The sequence below is a fragment of the Bidens hawaiensis genome, unplaced genomic scaffold (assembly GCF_021521415.1).
Source record: "Bidens hawaiensis isolate Kalapana, Puna unplaced genomic scaffold, B.hawaiensis_p1.1 tig00033876_1, whole genome shotgun sequence".
Lineage (NCBI taxonomy): Eukaryota > Viridiplantae > Streptophyta > Magnoliopsida > Asterales > Asteraceae > Bidens > Bidens hawaiensis.
The window spans coordinates 189563-205899 of NW_027495839.1; the positions used below are offsets into that span (position 1 = coordinate 189563).

The 16337-nt window shown below is 38.5% G+C and overlaps 1 pseudogene; it reads left to right on the forward strand.

Annotated features, from left to right (window-relative positions):
- Positions 1–1788: 1788 nt before the first annotated feature.
- On the forward strand, positions 1789–12151 carry LOC143585520 (uncharacterized; annotated as a pseudogene).
- The last annotated feature ends 4186 nt before the right edge of the window (positions 12152–16337 follow it).

Sequence of the window (16337 nt, forward strand, 5' to 3'; positions counted from 1 at the left end):
TAGACCATTTGATTAAAAAAAACTATTATATAATAAACATATATAAAGGATATATTTTTAAAATTTTGTGCCCCCCCTCTTCCCATTCCTAAAGAGGGGAATTAAAACATACAACAACAAAAATTAACATGCAACAACAAAAATTTACATGTAACGACAAAAATGTAATATTTCTTACAAAGATTTTACTACGTTTCTACAAACCCAATATTTTACTTTTTCTTATAAAACTTAAAAATTTACAAGATGCAACAATAAAAAATTTATATGTAACGACAAAAGGTTACAACATGTAACACCAATTTGTTTCTTAAAAAGATATTATAGCGTGATATAACAACAAATGACAAGTTGTTACAATGTGTTGTGCACTAAAAATAACGTAAAAACAATGGTTACAACATGTTATGCATTTAAAATGATGTAACAACGATGTTGTAACATGTTGTAAGATTTTAAAAAATTAACATGCTAATAATTTTTTAAAAAGTAACATACTAAAAAAGTAACGAAAAGTTACAAATGATGCAATGCAACATGACATTTTATTAGCATGCTGTAAGATTTTAGAAAAGTAACATGCTAATAAATTTAAAAAAAAACTCATTTAAATAAAAACCTTATATAAAAAGTAGAATCTAAAAATATCATGCTTAAAAATATTGTAATATAAAATATAGAATCTAAAATAATCATGTTTTGCTTTTATGATTTTTAGGTTCGTTTTCAAAAAATTAAGATAAGTTATTATTTTGTAATTGGGAATTAAAGAGTTGAAAAGATTAAAAAAGAGAGAAAACAAATATTAAACTAATTATTGTTTGACTTTGACAAGTCTAGAAAAAATATTTGATGTGTAAGTGTGTAGAACATATAACTTTTTACCCTTCCCATTATACTATTGTTTTAAAAGTAATTTGATATTTTAATAGAAAAAATCAACTATTATTTTTGGCCATTGATGACATTAAATCAATGGATGATATAGAGTTTTTGGAGTTTTCATAACTCATGGGGATTTTTATTATATCCCTACGCTATATATATATGAAACCTCCCTATATTCTCTCAAGCCACCATATTGTTTTATTTGGCTTTTCATGCATTTAACTCGAATTCACGGGTACGGGTCTCACAAAACCCATATAACTCTTAAACGGATTATAACATTCCATTAATTAAAATAATTAATATCACCAAATATTTGATTTGAAAATCCTATAAAATAAGGATATACTAAAAATTAGTTACCGATTTAAAAAAAATGATATTATTAATAATTAAGAAATAATTTTATAGTAAAAAAAATAAGCAGGTCATTGGTCTTACCAAACCCAAATAACTTTTAAATTAGGTATCTCATTTATTTGTGAAACTCTTTAATCATCAAATCCTAAGTATATTATTAACTTATTTAAAATAAATAAAATTAAAATCTTAAAAAAATATATAAATATTAGAATCGAATGATGTAAAACAACCCCGTAATACGAAAGATAAAAACTACTATATATATATATATATATAAAGTATAAAGGAATAAATGCCCACCCAAATGGCCAAATATCTTCCTTTTCAAAATTCCAATGGAAAATCTTATTCTGTTGGCCAAATAAGTGGCTTTCCTTTCTCCAATAATTGTTACACGCATCACATGCTAAATTATATCAATCAGTGCCGACACATTTGTCTTCTTAGTATCAGCACTCTTCATCTCTTGGGTGTTTGTTTGCAATCAATTCACATAAGTTTCCCGCATTAAAGTTTTCAGCTTCAACCATACATTCAATGGCCTCTACTTCGGCTTCATCCATTCAAAAGAGCTTCAAGTATGATGTGTTTTTAAGTTTCAGGGGTAAAGACACCCGTAAGAACTTTATTGATCATCTTTATCATGCTCTTCAGCATAAAAACATTTACACTTACAGAGATGATGAGGAAATCAAGAAAGGAAAAAGGATCAATGATGAGCTCATTAGATCCATAGAAGACTCTAAATTTTACATTATCGTTTTCTCTAAGAACTATGCATCTTCATCGTGGTGTTTAGACGAGCTTGTCAAGATTATGGAGTGCCAGAAGACAGACAAGCACACTGCGTTCCCAGTGTTCTTTGATGTGGAACCTACCGAAGTTCGGAAACAAAGTGGGGCAGTTGGAGAAGCATTTGCCAAACATAAAGAACTGGACGTTGCTGGAAAATGGAGAGATGCTCTGAAAGAAGCAGCAGATCTAGCTGAAGAACACCTTTGATGGGTACATATATTCCGTCTACATATCTCTGTTAAATTATTTCAATTTATATCTTTCTAATTTATGTTCAAGAGGGGCATCCATGGTATTTCAGTCTTATTGTAAAATTCTAACTCAAACGTGTCATTTTTATTGATTGAACGCGAATATTAGAGAGTATATACATTGACGCGGGATATGAATAAACTCTGGCTTTAGTTTTAATGATTATGTTGTCTATATATGTTTATCCTTGTACGTAACTCTCATATTCGTATAAGCATATTCATATTCACATACTCTATTACTTAGAATGATTGTACGTTATACATTTGAGATTAATGTAACTTTATCTAATAGTCGTACATATATTAGGCAACTTTGTATATTTAGTAAATTAAGAATTAGTCTCAAATTACAAGATTTGTATTGTATTATAAATACACATTATGTGGGATGAAATAAGGAAGCAATTATTCATTAATTATCATGGTATCATTCCTCTAACATCCTAACCCTACCCCTCAACCGGTGCCTCTCACTGCCGCCGGTCTTCTTCCTCCTTTCCTCTCACATTCTCTTCATCCATTATCCCCTATTCAGGCTGCCATGGATCCCAAACTCCATCCAGCCATGACCATCACCAATATCCGCAATTTCATTCCCATGGTTCTGGAAAAGGAATCGCCTCACTTTACCACATGGCTGGAACTTTTCCAGATACACTGTCGAGCCTACGAGGTCATCCAACACCTCTCCCCAAAGCCTGCCGAACCCGCGTCTTCTTCGTCCTCTGAAACGACGGACGCTGACCCGAAGACAGCCCTTTGGTCTCGGCTGGATGCTCTTGTGCTCCAGTGGATATACGGGACCATCTCGACTGATCTCCTACACATCATCTGCGTCCCTGGTCAGTCGGCTTTTGAAGCCTGGACTGCGCTTCAGAAAGAATTCAATGATAATAGCCACACCCGTGCCATCTTCCTTGGCCAAGAATTCGCTAATCTGAATCTCGCCAACTTTTCTTCTATGTCCGCTTATTTACAGCATGCGAAACAGTTGGCTGACCAACTACAAGGCCTCGGGTCTCCCATCGACAACCGTATGCTCGTGCTTCAAGTCCTCACAGGCTTGACCGAACAGTTTGATGGAATATCCACAGTTCTGCAAAACCGTGATCCACTTCCGGATTTTTCTGAAGTTCGTTCCCGTCTCACCAACGAAGAAGCCAAGAAGAAGTGCCAATCAGCAGCGGCTGCACAGCTCTCGGCTACTGCCTTAGCCGCTGTTGCAGCATCTCAGCCATCCACCGACGCTTCTGCAAGTAACCGGAATAGGTCTCGGGGTCGTGGACGGGGTCGCCCGCGTAATAATAATAATAACAGGAACCGCCAGCCTCAAGCATCTCCAAACCACCCCTATATTGTTTTTCCAACTTCCTGGACAGCCAACCAGTGGTCGCAACTGATGAACAATTCTCCTCAAAAGTGGTCGCAGCCATCCTCGGGTCGTCCACTTGTCCGTATCCATCCAGGCTGAACCAACAAAACAACCAGGGTATATTAGGAGCTCATCCGGATCAGGCGAACTACTCCTACACCCCTACAGACATCGAACAAGCTCTCTATACGATGGCTCTCAACCCACCCGATCATGGCGTTATGGACACCGGTGCCTCCTCCCACTCAGCCAACCAGCAAGGTATATACTCCCCGTCCAAGTTTAATACGTGCACTGATAAATTTATAATTGTTGGTAATGGTCAATCTATTCCTGTTGTGGCACAAGGCAACCAAGTCCTACCACCACCCTTTCCACCATTAAAATTAAACAATGTCCTTTTTGCCCCGCACATCATCAAAAACTTAATTTCTGTTAGACGACTAACCACTGATAACCTTATTTCTATTGAGTTTGACCTTTTTGGTTTTGTTGTGAAGGATCTCAAAACTCGGGCGCCCATCCTTAGATGCAACAGCACCGGCGATCTTTATCCGCTCACCGCTCCTCTCCACACTACTTCCAACCAACCATCCGCCTTCACCACCATCACACAAGATTGCTGGCATTAACGTCTAGGACACCCGGGAAATAGTCTTTTACATTCTTTAAAATTGTCGTCTTTCATTAATTATTCCAAAATAAATAACACTTTGTGTAAACCATGTGTTTTTGGGAAGAGTACTAAACTTCCTTTTTATGATTCTATGAATTCTACTTCTATGCCTTTTGATATTATTCATAGTGATTTATGGACCTCCCCCGTCCTTAGCACGGGAGGTCACCGATATTATGTGTTGTTTCTTGATAATTACACAGATTTCTTATGGACATTTCCCCTCCCATAAATCACAGGTTTTTGCCACTTTTAAATCCTTTTACACCCACGTCAACACCCAATTTGAGAGAAGAATAAAACAATTCCAATGCGACAATGGAACCGAATATGCTAACAACAACTTTTACACTTTTTGTGACACAAATGGCATGCATTTTCGGTTTTCTTGTCCGCACACCTCCTCTCAAAATGGCAAAGCGGAACGCAAAATCCGCACCATCAATAACATGCTTCGCACCCTTCTCGCGCAAGCATCGTTACCTCCCAACCTTTGGCACCATGCCCTTGCCACCGTCACATACTTATTAAACATTCTACCCACCAAAACACTAAACTTTAAATCCCCCACCTCCCTCTTATACAATTGTCAACCGGAATACGACCATCTACGTGTTTTCGGTTGCCTATGCTATCCCATAACACCCTCCACAACCATCAATAAATTAACCCAACGCTCACACCCGTGTGTTTTCATTGGTTATCCTCCAAATCACCGTGGCTACAAATGTCTAAACCTCTCCACCAATCAAATCTTTATCTCCCGACATGTCAAATTTGAGGAAACCATTTTCCCATTTGCAATACAGTCCCCAACCACAGCCCACACGTATGACTTCCTAAACCAACCTTAAACCCTCTAATATGGTCACATGTCTCCCCTGGCCCAACCGGCCCACTGCCGCCCCAACAATCCCCAGCCCAAACCTCCACCACCCAACCTAATAACTCTACCCCAACCCACACTTCAACCGACCAGCACACTACCCAATCCCCTACTGCCCAAGGCCCATTATCACCCTCTCATTCGGCCCAGTCCTCAACAACTCCCTGAGCCCACTCTCTTACCCCACCACCCTCACAAACTCACACCCCTAACACCTCTACCGCTTCTACTACACCCGGCCCATTCACCAACCCATCGCCTAATCTACCCGATCCCGTACCAGCCCCAAACCCACCCCCTGCCGCAGCCAATACCCATTCTATGCGCACCCGCTCCATGAGTGGCATTGTCAAACCCAAGCACCTTTTCAACCTCAACACCACTACTCTTCAACCAATTCCGAAAAATCCCAAGGTTGCTTTGTCCACTCCAGAATGGTATAGTGCCATGGCCAACGAATTTAATGCCCTTATTAAAAATAAGACCTGGGAGCTTGTACCTCGCACTCCCGACATGAATATTATTCGTAGTATGTGGCTATTTAAACACAAGTTCAGGTCTGATGGCACGTTGGAACGGTACAAGGCTCGGCTCGTTTGTGATGGCCGTGGTCAGCAGGCAGGTATAGATTGTGGCGAAACATTCAGCCCGGTTGTTAAACCGGCCACTATTCGACTTATTTTGTCACTGGCTCTGGCTCAATCCTGGCAGATCAATCAACTGGATGTCACTAATGCTTTCTTACACGGCACTCTACATGAGACAGTCTATATGCATCAACCCATGGGGTTTCGCGATCGGGACTACCCTGATCATGTTTGTCGCCTGAAGAAATCCTTATATGGTCTGAAACAGGCCTCTCGGGCGTGGTACCAACGGTTCACTGATTTTGTTCTTTTGCAGGGTTTCCGCCAAAGTAAATGTGATAACTCCTTGTTCATATATAACCAGGGTCGTGACATTGCGTATCTCCTGATATACGTCGATGACATCATACTTACTACCTCCATGAAAAACTAATGTCCAGTCTTGCAGGAGAATTCTCAATGAAAAACTTGGGGCCCTTGTCCTACTTTCTGGGTATACAGGTGACTCGTACAGGCAACAATCTCTTTCTCTCGCAATCGGCCTACGTCAAAGACATCATCCATCGTGCGGCTATGGATTCATGTAAGCCGGTTGCCACACCAGTCGACACGCAACCCAAGCTCAGTGCAGACACAGGTCCCCTTCATGATGATCCGTCCGCTTTTCGTTCTCTTGCAGGTGCCCTACAGTATCTCACGTTTACACGCCCCGACATCTCCTATGCAGTGCAACAAATTTGCATGCACATGCATGCTCCTCGGGTTACTCACTGGAATGCCTTGAAACGAATTATCCGGTACATTCAGGGAACACCTAATCTTGGTCTTCACCTGGGTCCCTCTGACACTGGTTCTCTACGCGCTTATACAGATGCGGATTGGGCTGGATGCCCTGACACGAGACGCTCAACATCAGGTTACTGTGTTTATCTAGGCGACAATCTCATTTCATGGTCCTCTAAACGGCAGTCTACCATCAGTCGCTCCAGTGCAGAGGCTGAATACCGTGGAGTTGTTAATGTTGTCGCTGAAATCTGCTGGCTGCGTAACCTTCTTCTAGAGCTCCAACGCCCACTGAACCGTGCAACTATAGTTTATTGCGATAATGTTAGTGCTATCTATCTGTCGGGTAACCCGGTTCAGCACCAACGCACTAAACATATCGAGCTTGACATTCATTTTGTTCGGGAACAGGTTCAAAAAGGAAATGTTCGTATGGTTCATGTGTCGTCTCGCCATCAAGTTGCTGACATCTTCACCAAAGGCTTGCCACGCGTCCTCTTCGATGACTTTCGATCCAGTCTAAGCATCAGTCCTCCCTTCGCTTCGACTGCGGGGGAGTAATAGTCGTACATATATTAGGCAACTTTGTATATTTAGTAAATTAAGAATTAGTCTCAAATTACAAGATTTGTATTGTATTATAAATACACATTATGTGGGATGAAATAAGCAAGCAATTATTCATTAATTATCATTATCTTATTTAACACACAGGCATGAAGCTCAATTTATTAAAAAAATTATTGAGGAGATCTCACTAGAGCTACGTCCCATTAACTATGGAATTGATGAAAAATTAGTAGGCATGGAGGAACGTTTAAAACATGTGGTTTCATCTTTAGAAGTTGATATTGATGATGTGCGCCTGATTGGGATCAAGGGGATGGGAGGGGCCGGGAAGACAACTTTGGCAAGAGCTGTTTTTGATCATATATCCTATCGGTTCGAAGGCTCAAGCTTTGTTGAGAATGTCAGGGAAGTTTCAAAAGGCTTGTTAGGTGGTTTGAAGTCATTGCAAAAACAAGTACTTATGGATGCCTTAAATGAAAAAGATATCACCGTAAATGGTGTTTATGAAGGGAAAAATATGATGAGAGATAGGATGCGTGGTAAAAAGGTTCTTGTTCTTGATGATGTAGATCTTATGGAACAGCTTGAGGCATTAGTCGGTGATCCAAATTGGTTTAAGCTGGGAAGTAGAGTTATTATCACAACAAGAGATAAGCAAGTGTTGGAAACACACCACGTGAACTTGATTCTCAATGTCAATCTGTTATTACATGAGGAGGCGATTTGCCTCTTCAGTAGGTATGCATTTGGTAGAGAAATTCCAATTCCAGGATATGAAGAGCTATCAGAACAAGTTGTATCATATGCTGCTGGTCTTCCCTTGACGATAAGAGTTTTGGGCTCATTTCTATGTGGTAAAGATGAGCTTGAATGGACAGATGCACTAGACAGACTAAAAATGATTCCTTTAAAGGAAACTGTTGAAAAATTGGAATTAAGCTACAACTCTCTAGAAGAGGATTACAAGGAAATATTCCTAGATGTTGCATGCATACTAAAAGGTTGGGAGAAAGAAGAGGCAATTGTGGCGCTTGAAAGCTGCGGATTTCATGCCAGAAGCGGTTTAAAAGTTCTAGAGCAAAAATCTCTTATAACTATCTATTTTTGGGCACTTGGGTATGCATGACCATATAGAAGAAATGGGTAAGAATATCGTCCGCCGTTTGCACCCCAGGCAGCCTTACAGACATAGCCGATTGTGGATTGAAGAGGAAGTTAATGATATATTGGTTGAAGACAAGGTAGGCAAGATTTATATTTATTTTTAAGGTGGAGAAAACTAACACATAATGATTTGTCCACACAAGGTTCATGTATCTGCTTTTTTATTACAGGGTACTGAAGCAACAAGATGTTTAAAACTGCGGTCAGATGTTGATCCAGTTATTTTAATGAAGGGTCTTAAAAATATGAAGGAGCTGAGATTTCTTGAAGTGGCACGTAAAGGAAAAGTTGACATTAATACTGATATTGAATACGATGAATATATCCAATACCTACCAAAGTCTTTACGATATTTATGTTGGGATGCTTTTCCTTTTACTTCTTGGCATAAAATTTTTCAAGCAACTAATCTTGTTGGCCTTCGCATTTCTTCCGACAGAAATATCCATCAACTTTGGGAAGAGGGAGAAAAAAAGGTAGAATTATAGCAAATTTGTTTTTTTTTTCTCATGATTCTTTAATTATAACGCTATATATATTGGTTTGTCATTAGACCTGGTTCATTTTATTTTGGTTCATGACAGGTTCTAAAGAAGCTCAGATTCATTCATATCGGTGGTTGTAGTTTGCAAACCTTGGACGTTGGGCTATTTCCGAACCTTGAGTGGTTAAAAATTGGTGGCTGCAGTGATCCAGGACTTCACATGCACATTAAAAGTTCTAAGCTCAAATCTCTTACAATTCTTAATTCTGTGTTCAGGATCTTAGATCTTGTGCAGGCTCAGAATCTCAACAATTTAACTGTAGAAGATACCTATTTGAATGAACTTCACATGCCCGATAAGCTCAAGAACCTCGTCCTCAATAATTGTGAGAATTTAAAAACCCTTAACCTTACAAGGACTCCAAATCTCCAGACGTTATATCTTAAAGGTAGTGAGAGCTTGGTAGAAATCCACATGCCCGTCAAAAGTCTAGAGCTCAAAACTCTCGACATCCACTATTGCAAGTTGAAAAACCTTAACCTTACGAGGACTCCAAATCTTGAGACGTTAACAGTTATTCATTGTAATGATGTGGCAGAACTTCACATTTCACGGACTACAATTCTTAAGACGTTTGACAGTGAAGAATGTGAGGACTTGGTAGATATTCGCATGCCCGTTGAATGCCCAGAGCTCAAAAGGCTCAACCTCTTCCTTTGTAAGTTAATAATCCTTAACCTTATGCGTGCTCCAAATCTTGAGGAGTTATGTCTTCAAGAATGTGAGAGCTTGGTAGAACTTCATGTTGAAAGTCTAGAGCTCAAAAGCATCTACCTTCGACTTGGTAAGTTGAAAACCCTTAATATTAAACAGACTCGTAATCTTCAGAACGTAGTTTTTAAAAAATGCGAGAATTTAGAAGAACTTCACATGCCCATTGAAAGTCTAAAGCTCGAACACACCTCCCTTCAATGTTGTAAGTTGAAAACTTTTAACCTTACGCGAACTCCGAATCTTGAGAGGTTAGAAGTTGAAGAATGTGAGGACTTGGTAGAACTTTACATGCCCGCTGAAAGTCTAAAGCTCAAGCACATCTCCCTTCGATGTTGTAAGTTGAAAACTCTTAACCTTACGCGGACTCCGGATCTTGAGAGGTTAGAAGTTGAAGAATGTGAGGACTTGGTAGAACTCTACATGCCCGTTGAAAGTCTAAAGTTCAAACAGTTCTCCCTTCGATGTTGTAAGCTGAAAGCTCTTAACCTTGCGCGGACTCCGAATCTTGAGGCGTTAGAAGTTGAAGAATATGAGGACTTGGACATGCCCGTTGAAAGTCTAAATCTCAAACGCCTCCCCCTTCGATGTTGTATGTTGAAAACTCTAAACCTTACGCGGGCTCTGAGTCTTGAGATATTAAAAGTTGAAGTATGTGGGGGCTTGGTAGAACTTCACATGCCTGTTGAAAATCTAAACCTCGAACACCTCTCCCTCCAATGTTGTAAGTTGAAAACCCTTAACCTTCGGCGGGCTCTGAGTCTTGAGACGTTAAAAGTTGAAGAATGTGGGGACTTGGTAGAACTTCACATGCCCGTTGAAAGCCTAAAGCTTAAAAGTGTCTCCCTCCAATATTGTTTTATGTTGAAAACCATTGACCTTGGTCTTATTTCAAATCTTGAGCGGTTAGACGTTAAAGATTGTTATAATTTGGTAGAAATTCACGCTCCCGTTGGATGCCTAAAACGGCTTGTCCACATAAAACTTACGGGTTGTATCAGGTTTAAACCTTTTTTGGTTAACCCCTGGTTTCCTGATTTTGGTACTTCAGCTGAGTTACATTTGATTGCGAGGTCCTTAGATATATGTCCATTACACCCTAACAGTAACTTTCCTAAGTTCCAGTTTGAATGTATTTATAAGGAACGTCTACCCTTGTCAACCGGAAATCTTGAGAAGCTTCTTTCTTTTGGTCTCTGTGCATGTACTAACCTAGTGCATTTCTCAGGAAGTATTAGCAGCTTACAATGTTTAAGGAAGCTTACACTCGAAGGCAGTATTCTAGAGGTGCCCCAAGAGATTGACAGGTTAGAATGTCTAGAGGAGCTAACTTTATTGTCAACAGATATTAAACATTTTCTGGATAGCAATTGTACATTGAAACATCTTAAAGTTCTTCGGCTTAAATCTTGTTGGAATCTAGGGCAGTTGCCTGAAAATCTTGGCAGATTAGAGTGTCTAGAAGAGCTGCACTTAACGGAATGCGTATTCCTACGAGATATCCCAAACAGCTGTTGGGTTCTATACGGGTGTAGCCCCGGCCCGTCTTGGGTTGGGCGGTTGAAGACTTGAAGGGGCTGGCCCCCCACTCAACTTTAGTGGCCCGTTTATTTTATTTCTTGTAACTTGTGGAGAAAGAAATAAACCCTAGTTAGCCTCCCTATATAAACCATATTGTATCTTGTAATTTCTTGTGCACCTCAATAAAAGAAGAGACCCTGTTCGTTGCCCGTGGACGTAGTTTACTCACCGTGACCGAACCACGTAAATCCCGTGTTCCTATCTTTACTGCTTTACGATTATTATCATTGTTTGTTTGCATCTGTGTGTTCATGAAAGCTACTGCCGCCACCATCTAATATTATTATTATATTGCAATTGTCTTTTAACAATTAGTGGTGATTTGCTTGTGAGAAACCAACGCCGCCAAAGAGATTCTATTGGTTCTTGCTTTTGTGTTGCAAGAGATTTACTACTGCCATCGTCCACATAATTGGTTATTATTAATTCAAGTGCATATGTTGAATTAATAGAAACAGAAGCCGACGCTGTTAAGGATATTGTCGCTAATAGAAACAGAAGCCGACGCTGTTAAGGATATTATCGCTGACCAACTTTGTTTCAGGTTATTTAGTTTTGTCATTTATTCCGTTGCGTTTACTCGTCTCGTATTATTATTCGTTTTATAAATCAATTAGAAATACCGTTAAGTTCTTAAGGCCCGAGCCGTTGTATTGTATTTATTTCTGTTACCCTATCCGACTCCTTTCGGGTCAGCCGTGTACACGTAATACCTAACAACAGCATATGTGAGATGAAACGTCTCAAATGTTTCCATCTCCCATATTGTGTTCTAGTTGAGAAATTACCTGAGGAAATAGGAGGTTTAAAATGTTTGGAGGAGTTGAATATAGAAGGTATAGGCATAAGTCATATTCCACTAAGCATTTTTCAACTAAAAGATCTGCTTGTTATTGGGTCTAGGTGGCGGCTTGAGTCATATGGTTTTACAACCCTGTTGGAAAAATCAAACTACACCTCCTGCTGCTACATATAACTGTGGATAACACAGACACCCGCAACACACTGAATTATCGTAACGGGTACGTTCTCAGTTTCGGTTTTACAACCCTGTTGGAAAAATCAAACTACACCTCCTGCTGCTACATATAACTGTGGATAACACAGACACCCGCAACACACTGAATTATCGTAACGGGTACGTTCTCAGTTTCTCATTTTTCTATTTATCGTCTTATTTGAGTTTGCGCTTTGAAATAAACACTAATTCAGTGTGCTTTGAAATTAATAACTTGAATACGGCTCCTACATCAGCTTCTTGAGCGCTTTGAAATTAACATCCAAACGGGTATACCCGAAACGCAAAGCATATGGGACGGGCATACCCGAATCCCGACGGGTATTGAACCCGGTATGAGATTTATTTTCTACGGGTATGGGATTTGGTAATACCCAGTTCGAGTACCCGAACTATGTACCCGAATTATGAACCCGAAAATTTTTATTTTATTTTTTTAAACTCTTGTCTAATAATACTTCATTTTTGCTGATATTTATATATATACAATTATAGGAGAACCTGTGCATCATTTGTTGTACAATGTGCATCAAGTGTGGTTTTGGCTTCATGTGTGTTATTTATTTTGTTCACAATTCTGATTGGACTAGTGTCTCCACTTACATTCTCTCTCTTTTTTTTACTTAATTACACAATTGATGCCTAATGTTTTATGAAAGTAATAACATTAGGTATTAACATTTAAAAGTCACTTGTTTAAGTATTCAACTTTCAATTTTGTAACAAAGTTGGGTACTAAGTCTAACATCCGTTAAAAACTTAACAGAATGGGAGGGTACTTTCATCATTTCCTAAAAACTAAATGATATATAAACTAGTGTTTAACCGGGACGTTGCGCCGGGGCAGCTGGTAAAACCTTAGCGTTGAAACCCGGGTGCTGTAATACCCAACTTTGTTACGACGATAAGTCAACGTGAATTCAAATATTATCGGTTATGCTCGTTAAGATATGGACACCTTTTGGAAAAACCTAAGCGTTAAACCAAAAAAATAAATGCCAAGTTGACATATAAAAAAAATAAAATATTTGATATTATTTGGCCGGTAAACCTGGTAAACCTGGGCAGTGGTAAAACCCAAACATTGTCGCACCCAGGGCCTTGAGGCTGTAACTCGACACGAATTCGGTCAGGTTAGGTTACTTCCATTACGGTATCGAAGCTAAAAACGGTAAAAATATAAAAGTTGAGGTGGACCAATGGGTGGTGTCAGTCGGTAAACTTAGATGTTGGTAAAACCCGAACGTTGTCGGTCATGGTCGTTAAGGTTGCGAGTCTATGCGAATTCGGTCCGTTATGTTCATTACGGTACCTGAACTAAACAAACAAAAACAAAAACAAAATGATAATGACCGATACAGTGTCGCCGAGTGGCTCAATCAACACTTAGCGGCACCAAACTTCCTAATTGTTATATATAATAATATGTTATCTTCATTATATGATATTATCATTCAATACCCAAAGTCTGATCGATTTCCTTCGCACCACCACTACCCACTGCCCTGCCGCCCCTTAGCCACCGCTACCCACTGCCGCCCTCCAGGCTCCGCCTAACATCATTTCAAATTTGAGTCCTTCAAACCCATCGATACCAGCTGGCAATGATTGATCAGACTTTGGGTATTGATGATAATATCAAATAATGAAGATAGCATAGTTATGTATATTTTAGTTTTTAGGGTATGACGAAAGTATCCTTCCACTCTGTTAAGTTTTTAATGGATGTTTGACTTAGTATCCAATTTTATTACAACATTGAAAGTTGAGTACCTAAACAAACAACTTTTAAATGCTAATACCCAGTATTGTTACTTTCATGAAACGTCAATAACCAATTGTGTAGTTAAGTTTTTTCTTTTTGTTTATTCCGGTCGTGTTTCTTCCAGAATTGCAATGGAAACTCACGCCACGACCACCGTTCCATGATGTTCTTTTTATGTGACTTCGATTTGGACTGTTGTCGGGTTCCAAAAGGCAACGACGGTTGTCTATAGGGCGGCAAAAGGACGACGGTGATGTTGTGCGAAGTTTTCTACAGTTTCAGATATTTAGTGAACTCTAGCGACAAATCCCTACGCTTCAGCAACTCTGGTGAGCCCCCTTCACTTTCTTTATTTGGTTAAGTTATATATATTAACAAGTTTGATAAATTCGTATCATTACTCATCTGTCTTTGTTTGTATCACGGATTATATATTAGCTATCACATTTTACTTTCTTTCGGTTGATGTAGCCGTTTAACTTTCTTTTAGCATGTTGCTTATATCATTATATTTGCATTTCTGTTCTTAGATCCTACAATAATGTATCGTGTTACTCTTAGAATATAACCTCCAATAGCAACCAAAAAAAGGATCAAATATTGAACTTAAGTTTAAATAAATCACTATTTGATAATAGGAGGAGGTGTTATCATATGCATTTTTCTTGTTAATACACGGGGTGCCATTAATCATAAAGATTAAGAAAAAGTTAGATGGTGAATGTGTTATGCTTTAATGCTTACATTTGAGATTTTGTTACGAGAACTTTTGATGGTATCTTGTTTTAGACGTATAAATACATACATACATATGTGCTTTCATTAATACTAGACCACTAATACATATATGCCAGTCTAAAGCAACTCGAATCAACCTATCAACACTTACTGTCAAGCGTCAACCCAATTTTCCAAGGCATTCGGAAATACACAAGCAGGTCCCTTCTGAAATCATATATATTAAACTGGTCATCTTTAGTACACTTCAAAACAGGCAGGGCTAGCTTGGCTTGCTAACACTAAAGGGTTAGAGATACTTGCCATGGTTCCAAAAAATTTGTAGACAAGCTGACTTTTTAAACCGGAAAACAGGCTGACTTTTATATTGCTGCTGCTGCTGTTGTTTTTATATTGCATTCTGAGGAGTATATTGGAAGCTTTGACTCTTATACGTCAAAAGTTTAGTTTTGAGTTTGTTGGTTAACAAGATTGTGTTTTGGTCAAATTTTTGGCTGCAGCTCATGACTTGTAGCAAGCAGTAATCTGATACGGTTTGAAAGGCACTTTGAATAATACAAAGGTATATCGGAGTTGAAGGTAAAGAGGATGATTGATTGGTTGTGTTGCTAACCACCAATTTGGTTATGCCGTGTCGTGCATGTGAGTTGTTTTGTAACCATTTCGCCGGTTGTAATTTCTATAGCTTTTTTACATTTTTTTCTTGCATATTGAATGCAAAATTTGATGCCGATCTTCAGCCCCCCCCCCCCCCCACAAATAAAAAAAAAACGCGGGGGACCAAAATACTAGTCGGTAAATAACAATTGCAAATGATAATAAAAAAAAAAAAATCCTAAATCTATACTGTTAGTCTGTTCCATTTGTAGTGAATTCATTGTTCATAAAGTAAACTAATTTTGCCCAAAATTTAGTCCTAAAAGTAAATTCCCAGATTGAGAAATAAAGCAAAAACTAATAAAGCAAATTTAGTCGTAAAGTAAACTAATGTATTGCTGTAAAGGTCAAAAATTTACCAACAAATTTATAGTATTCACTTAAGATCGTACATATCACTTATAACCTTCACACATATCATCACTTCTTTTCCCCAAATAATGAAAACGTAAAAATATGTTCGTGATAAAGGGGGCACGATCGCACCACAATCAAATCTGTATACAATGGTGGGTTCAAAATTGTTGATTGATCAAAGATCATGACCATTATTATAAAAGAAAAAGCAATAACATAGAAAAAACTTAAATACAGACTAGTTTGAACATAACGCCTCGGTCCAATTCATAGAAAACTTAAAACAAAATTACTCGATAGAAGGGACACAATCGCACCACAACCCGACTTCTAAACGAAGGTGGGCTCAAACCTCTTGTTTCATCAACGATGGAGGGCATTTATTACAAATTAAAACTAGTAAGGTGTAGATGTAACTTTGTTTCTCACTTCACAATAGCATGTCAGTGCCACTTCACTGTATTCTCTTTGTCTTTCACAATATTAAGCAAATGGTTACCAATTCATCACTTTGCCTCTCAATAAAATAACAAGAAAACATTTGCAATGATAACAAGTTTTATTTAAATAGTATGAAAATAAAATAATTAATAAACTTCAACATTGGATTTTACTAAGGTTTGATAT